Source organism: Dermacentor silvarum, chromosome 2 (genome assembly GCF_013339745.2).
Source record: "Dermacentor silvarum isolate Dsil-2018 chromosome 2, BIME_Dsil_1.4, whole genome shotgun sequence".
Taxonomy (NCBI): Eukaryota; Metazoa; Arthropoda; class Arachnida; order Ixodida; family Ixodidae; genus Dermacentor; species Dermacentor silvarum.
The window spans coordinates 110,708,557-110,716,635 of NC_051155.1; the positions used below are offsets into that span (position 1 = coordinate 110,708,557).

The 8,079-nt window shown below is 43.6% G+C and overlaps 1 long non-coding RNA gene across 1 annotated transcript; it reads right to left on the reverse strand.

Moving 5' to 3' along the window:
- Positions 1 to 730: 730 nt before the first annotated feature.
- On the reverse strand, positions 731 to 7,777 carry LOC125943653 (uncharacterized). The gene is made up of 3 exons (XR_007465819.1): positions 7,716 to 7,777; positions 3,458 to 3,498; positions 731 to 1,130 (listed from the first exon to the last, which is right to left on the reverse strand). It is a non-coding gene; the product is annotated as an uncharacterized LOC125943653 (long non-coding RNA).
- Between the last annotated feature and the right edge of the window lie 302 nt (positions 7,778 to 8,079).

An 8,079-nucleotide genomic window follows, 5' to 3' on the forward strand; every position in this document is an offset into this window, starting at 1 on the left:
TACAGCGCATACGAAGCTATCGGCACTCGGCGTGGCGTACTTTGTCCACATCGCAGATCGCTTTGAAGATTAGGCCGGCGCATGCGCTAACATTGTCCCCGTCGCAGATCGCTTTCAAGACACGGTGGCCGCGCAGTAAGCAAGAGCCGCTGAAGTAGAACGCCGCCGCCCCCCCCCCCCCCCCGATCCGCCCTGCCCCGGCTTCCACCGCCTTCCTCCATCGTGCGCGCGAGATTGAGCCGTGATCGTCGGCTGACCCTCGCAAGCTTTACTCGCAGATACAGCGTACGGCGCGTGGCGACGATGTTATCGTGCTTGGACTTTATACGGAAAATCACGGTGACGGCGGCCGCCGACGGTAGAAGTGCGCTTGGAGTCTCCACATAATTGTTATCTCAATAAAAGTACAGCATTTGCTGCTATACAGGTCGGCGTGCCAACTGATTTGTTGGCAGCTGATGCCGCGCCATACTGTAAAGCGACCTGTACACTACATTAACAGTGTTCTCGTATTCAAGTTAATGTGAATCCGAGAGAAGTGAAAGCCTGCGCGTAGCCGCTTGTACCTGTGTCTTCTGGTGCATCAAGCTGCACAAGCGCCCGTTGCATATACGCAGATACTAGAGAACGTATATTACCATTTTCACCACACGTAATAACTCTGCCCGCCCTTGGGATGACACGAGCACGTCCGCATTGGTAAAATTTACAAGGAATGGAAAGTGTTGCATTCTCTTTGGCTTTTTCCTCGAATTACTGTTTCTATAGTAATCGGCGCATCCTGCAGCTTCAGCGTATGTTTGAGAAAGACAACCTTCAAACAGTCGTTTCGGTATTTTAAGCTTTTTCATTTATTAACCGCGCTTTCGAGCTTCGTTTCTTTCCACAAGGTGCTTCACTCCAGCACCAGCAATACCCGTGGCTACTCCGATGGCAATCGCTTTGACAATAAGCATAACTAAGTATTCGTCGGTGCCTTCCTCTGGTTCGCCGGTGATGCTGAGGGCTTTGATGGCATCCAGCACACTCTCTCTTCCCGCAAGCCGTGTTCAAGGAGAAGCCATCCTGCAGGAGCTTCTGCAGAGACTCGACGGTTTTTCCCGACTTCTTCAGAACGGCGGGTTCTACCTCTGTTATTTCAAGAAAACAAGTTTACGGTGGTTAGAGCTCTTATCGTAACACTGATTTTCGCAATATAAATCTTTCGCTTTTCATTGGCTTTTATTTTTTCTCTACTACGCTCCGCGTGTGGGTACGAAACTTTTGAACATGCACAAGTGGTTTCTCCTATGCATTTCATATTTGCGTGCCCAAAGAAGTGCAAAGTATGATAGTTTGCTTGTTTCACATTCATTATTTCTTCGGGAAGGCTTTGGACACAATCTTTTTGTATAATAATTCACGATATGTGCGGGCCAATTTATTACCTAAGTCAGTGCCAGTACTGCTTTGTTATTCTCAACCGAAACACAAAGAGAGCGTAACATTGGGTTATGTGCCGCATTTGCCATCTTCTAACGGTTTCAGGTATAGTAAACACTGCATTATGACAAAAGGTCTCTGCTGCATACGTTACGTTCCGACAGTGCCTAATTGGTGGCAAGGTGATTGCAAAGCACTATTCATCGTGTGATCTTCGAAATAATCAACGGAACAAACTTCAGCACAACGGTGTCACAAATACTCAATACAGAAACTGAGGCCTCGGGAGAAAACGCCACTGCATTGATTGCCTCAGACTTTTCGAAAAAGCTGACTCAGTGTGCTGGCGGCCAACTCCAAATCTGTGTTTTTATTCAAATTAAGCCCTATAACAGTGACGGCTACTCATATTAGCGTTTTAGCAACAATATTAATTTGAAGATACTGCTAAAATACGAAGAAACAATGTCTTAGCGTCAAAACTCTAAAGCATACTGTCTTAAACGCACACAGACATATAAAGCTAAAAGGCGATAACAGGTTGCGCCACCTTAGTTCCTACATACAGGGTGTTTCTACGAAGACCTTAAGTAACGTTTAAAAATAACCATTTTGAGCTAACAGGACGGTTCCTTCGAAGACATGCCGTCAGTGGTGGTGACCACGGAATGCCGGCTGACACGTGGTAATTAGTAGCTAATTAACAAAAAACCATCAAATAACTTTTACACATTTATTTTTATCATGCTCATCAAAATTCTGAACTTGGAGCGAACTCTCTGTACTAGCCATATCAACTTTTGGATCTGGAAAAAGAAAATAAAAAAATAGAATTACACCACAGAACTTTGGCACGACGAATTTCGGCTGTCAGTGCGTGCGAAACCGAAGCTGGGAGTCTGCCGCGAGCGCTGTCGGCGTGCGCACCGGCGTCGTTGGCGGAATTAATCGTCCAGAACCACCCCGACCGCGCAGACCCTCCGCGTGGCGCAAGGCCTTGGTGAAAAAAAAAAATTATTTCTCAAAGTAAAATACGTCAGGAAAATAGGAAAATACGACTTAATCACAACCTACATACGTGATAGCGTCGGATAGTAATTTGAATATACGAGAAAATCTCTTACGCCGAAACTCAGACACCAAGCCCTTTTCTAGCATTTCTACAATTAATACAGCGGCGCGCCGCGGTTTCTTCCTTGCAAAAACACCATACGTATGGCGCTCGCCTCCTCGGCAGCCGCGCGCGGAGGCGAAGTTGGACAAAAAAGTGGCATTTGCGGGGTAGCCTGGTAAGCACCCAGAGATCTTTGAATGAAATCCCGTTCCACTTTTAAAGGCGAAGCTTAAGCGTCCTCCAAATGTTTTGGCAATTAGCGACTAATTACGACGTATCACCGTGGTCGCTACCACTGGCGGCATATCCCTGAAGGAGCCGTCTTTTATTTCAGAATGGTTATTTTTTATATTATTGTTTTTGCGGAAAACACCCGCTATACGTGGTTGCACAGATTGGACACCATGTGTTTGGAGCAGACGGACTCCTAGGTCAGCTTGGCTCGGCTTTTGAAAGCGGTCTCCACATAAAGTTGATGACAAGTCAAGCCGGAAGTATTAGAATGTTTCACAACAATGTTCTAGTAGCATGTTCCGTAACTAAGTTTCGCGACGGAATAATGAAATAAACGAGGTTTACACCATTAAGTCGCATAGCTTGAAGGGATTGGTGATCCCTGAGCGCGCGAACACATAGCAGGGTATTTATGATAGTCAAGCCTCCATAGCATGTATTATAGATGTAACAGGGTACGTTGTGTTCCTACAACAAGCAGTGTCTAGCTTTTTTTCTGAAAGTTTTGTTAATGAAGTAAGAAACATAAACTTCTCTAATAGAAGATTTGTGGTAGTAAACATCATTGTTATAGCTACATCTACAGTTTAGACTTAATTAGGACCAATTGAATAGGTGGCGGTAATGCTTGGCGACAATGATAAAGAACTTCGCATCATTAGTTCTAACTGATGGAGTAGCTCCTACCTTTCCGCAGCTTGTCTCCTTCAATTCCTCCTGATTCCTGACTGAAAAGTAAAACAAGTAAACGTAAAATAAAAACAGCTATAGCGATTCAACCTCCAGTTGAAGTAAACGAAAGACAAGTTCATCCCGAGCGTGTTGGGCGAGAGTGGGGTGTGTGAACCACACAATTTATTCTAAGAGGTCCACATCGTTTCAAACGACTACGTCTCCATCTTGGACCACGCACGGGCGCAGCATCTCAACGACAGCGTGTGAAAACGCTAGTTGTCACTATGGAAAAATACGAGAACGCTCCCTTTTACCACGGCTACCACGACGGAATGGTACTAACCCCACGCAGTGGAACTGAATGTTGCTACCACTGGTACCAACACGAGCGGTACCACACAGTCCCACTACTGGCCCCATTGACCGCATGGTAGTACCACCAGTACCGATACAACTGGTATCACCGTACCGCATGGTGGTTTCACTGTTGTCGTCCCCACTGTTCGCGATACCAGCGGTCGCATCGGTTTGAAAATACATCGTTTTGAAAGAATCGTTGCGACATCGGATGGTAACGTGTTCCATTGGCTTATGGTTCTGTGAAAAAATGTCATTTTAAACGCTTCAGTCTTGCACGCTATTTATTTAACCTTATTTTCATGATCCAGCCGTTCAGAAACGTAATCAGGCTTGGAAAAATATTTCCCGGGGTCTATAGCTGTTCGAGAGTGGAATATGTTGTGAAAAAGATCCATTCTTAGATATTTCCTGCGGTGCTGCAGTGATTCCCAACCGAGGCTTTCTTTTGCTCTTGAAACACTGAAATTCCTGGCATAATTTGAACAAACAAAACGAACGGCTATGAAATTTGAATTCTTTTTAACTGTTCACGTAACGTGCCGACCACAGATCCTACACAGCACGAGCATAATCCAGAAAGATCGGACATTTGATTTGTACAATGATACCTTTGTCTCCAGTGGCAACTTTTGTGCATATTTGTGCGCAGGAAACCTAGAACGCGGCATGCTTTAGTTGTGATGTGATCAATGTGACGGCTCTAAGAAAGAATGGGCGTGAAATAAAGGCCAAGATGTTTGTGCTCCTGAAGTGATAATATCGTGGTTGAAATCAAAGAGTAAGAGAAGTCATGAGTTGTTCTTTTCCTCGAAAAGCGCATAAGAAAGTTTTTTTTTTCAAGTTAATGTGCATGTGCCACTTGTTGCACCACTCATTTATCTTATACAGGTCATTTTGTAAAACATTGCAGTCAGGGGTAGTATGAATCGTTCTGTACAAAACACAGTCATCGGTAAATAGCCTCATTTGCGATGAAATTCCGGAGCAAATATCATTTATATAGATGAGAAACAAAAGCGGTCCTATGACTGATCCTTGGGGCACGCCAGAGGACACATCAACTTCACGAGATGTTTTACCATTAAGCACAAATTTCTGTCTTCTTAAATTTAGCTATTCTTTTATCCAGTTAACAACCGTACTGTTTATATTATAGATTTCTAATTTTTCTATAAGTAAAGAGTAAGGGACAACATCGAACGCCTTCTTGAAATCTAGAAACAAACAGTCAACAGAAAACCCCTTCTCCAAAGCTCCTGCTAAATCATGCGTCAACTCAAGCAACTGTGTTGTACAGAAAAATCCACTACGAAATCCATGCTGCTGGGGGCTGAGCAAAGAGCGCATGTTCATGTGGCTCATACCATTACTGTAAAGCACGTGCTCAAGTATCTTACAAGCAACCTTAGTAAGCGAGATAGGCCGGTAATTCAAAACGCTACTTCGTGGTCCACCTTATCATGCTTACAAGCAAATCTCAGCGCTAGCACAAGGGACGAAGAAAGAAGTGCGAGACACCAGCGCTGTTTCACAACTCGTATTGGGTTCTGCCCGGAATATATACGCAAACAAAAGCCCAACGTAAACAAACAAAAAACACAACGCAACGAAATGGCAAGTAAAAACATACGTGACACAGTATAAAGCTAGCACACACTATTTGTAACGCTATATCATAATTGTAGTATTTTGTATCATGTAAGGTTAGAGATTCCTGCGTAACGCATGCGCCTTATGCTTCCTAATAATAAAGTCTGTGTTCACGGCTAGATTGCTCGCTGCTCTATAGAGCATCGATAAAGAGAGCATCGGCAAAAATACAGCATCTGGTAAAGTCTGCCGTGCGATCACATTTGTTGTAATGTGAAGTCAAAGGCGTGTTAGAAGTACCTTTTAGAGACGCTCGAAGATTTCTTAACCTCACTTAAATTTTTTTTGTAAGGCACACTTCACCGCACGAATTTAGCAGGCTCTAGCAGATGCTCAATTTTGTATAAGAGCAGTGTCCAACTACCCGCGAAATAACAGAGGCGTTCTTCTTTCTTTCTTTTTTTTTTTCATTAGGTAAGGTAACGCTTTATGCGCCAGTCAGGAATCGCTAGCCTTACCTGACAGAGAATAGTATTACATTGATAAAGCGTTGCGAACAACGTATACTAATGGAAAGTGTGCCACGTTTGTGTTTTGAATTGACCTGTTGCGGGCGTTGTGTGCGCGCGTGTGTGATTTGTCTGTTTTATTCTTTAGATTTTGCTTGTGTATGCGTATACTGTATACTCCGGGTAGGCCCCTACTAAATTTCAGTTGTGAGACAGCACTCCTGTCCTGCTTTTCTTTCTTCTTCCCCGTTTCTTTTTTTGAGCATGTGTGGAGCTACGAACCACTGAAACTTCTTATGTCCAGCACGGTAGAACTTATGTTAGCCAGTCAATGTAACAAAATATTAACTTTGAGTTGAAATAATGGCGACTTTTTGTTGGGCTCTTACGGTGAATGAAATGCTATACGCGCATTCACCGTAGCACTTGCTTCCGAACATTACCAATCAAGTTTTTTTCTTACCTAGTTTCAGCACACAGCAAATAAAATACGCCCATACTGAACCCGTCCATTTAGGTATCCGTATGCCTACGGTAAGTATGTATTAGAAGATACTGTGCATTTTAAAACTGCCGTCAAGGACTGTAGAAGAGGGTGCTGCAGGCATTGTACATGCTCTCGCACTACTATAGGTGGTTTGGAAGTGTGGTATCAGTATGGAGCTAAAAGATAAAAGAAAGAGATATCCAAAATTTACTTACATAATGGCCGCGTCTGGAGCGTGTAGAAAGCCAGCGGAAAAAAGAAAAGCGCAAGAATTAATATTCTGGCGTGCCCTTCAGCACCTGATTTGTTGCAAGCTCATTTCTTGTAAAATACTGAGCGATCACGAGTAAAGAGTAAAATGGGGAATCACTCATGTGCTTATTTAATTAGTATCGTGCTACATTTAACATGTTCTTGACTGTATTGTACCTGGCGCGTGTCATGACGAGAGTCAGATGACGAAGCTGTAATGACGACGACGGAACGGCTCCGATGGTATCCTGACCACGAGCACACAGCTAGTGGAGCTGTTAGACATTTCAGGCCTATCTAGCGTAATATGATAGATAGATAGATAGATAGATAGATAGATAGATAGATAGATAGATAGATAGATAGATAGATAGATTCAAATGCCCTGAAGTGGGAAAAGACTGCTAATCGCAATGAAAAAAAAACGTACATTACCCAGGGCCAGCTACCAAAACAAAACAATGAGAACTTTCTCCCGAAGGATGCAGCATGCATTGACTGCGATAGCACTGTTTAGCTTTGCGCTTGAACTTCTCGGACGGTGTTCTAACAATACGCGGGTCCGACTAACGCGGGCGGGACAGGCGCGGGTGTGGCAATGTTTCTGGAATCCTCAAAAGCTTTACCACGACGTGTAGGGCCTGTAACGGCATCACACAGGCACCACTAAGCTGCATGTAAAGAGCCGAGCCAGTAAAATTAGATCACTGCCAGGTTTTCGCACTGATATTGTCTTGCACATTTAATATTCAATACTCTGAGAAAAATTAAGATAAAAGGTACATGCTGTGAGTGTTAACATGAGATTTGGTAGGGGGCTGCCATTATAAAAATTCGGAGGAATACTTTAGTCAGCAACGTTAGATCTGCTCCGAGCAAATTTTGTAATTGAATGGTGTCGGAGTATAACCCGCATATACGGCATAGATAAGCATATAGCATGCCTATCCATATATATATATATGCGTCGCCCCGCAGGGACGCCGACGGAAAACACTATGCTTAATTTGCAGTGTCCGTTTAATTGCTATCGCGACAACACAATCTGAGCCTCGGCCTAACGCACACTCACCGAAGGAGGTTGTGACGGCCAGTAGGACCAGAAAAATGAACACCTTCATTTTCGCGTTCCCTACAAAAGAAAACACCACACGTAATGAAGACTTTGCAAAATTACAGCACTTTCGTTAGTAATGCATTAGCATTCAGAAAAGCGTGTGCAAAAACTTGAAAACGCGCTTTTGCTAATAATTCCTCTAAAATGCAGCCCGGAGATAGAACTGGCGGTTTAATACATTTTAGCATATATAACTGAAAAGCTTGTAATCATAGCTCTTCACCTTAAGGAGGATCTAACGCTTGGCGACAGCGCACACACCTATGTCTAGTGTACTGATAGTGTCAAAAATAGTAAACTAATCTGCACTCCCTTGCAT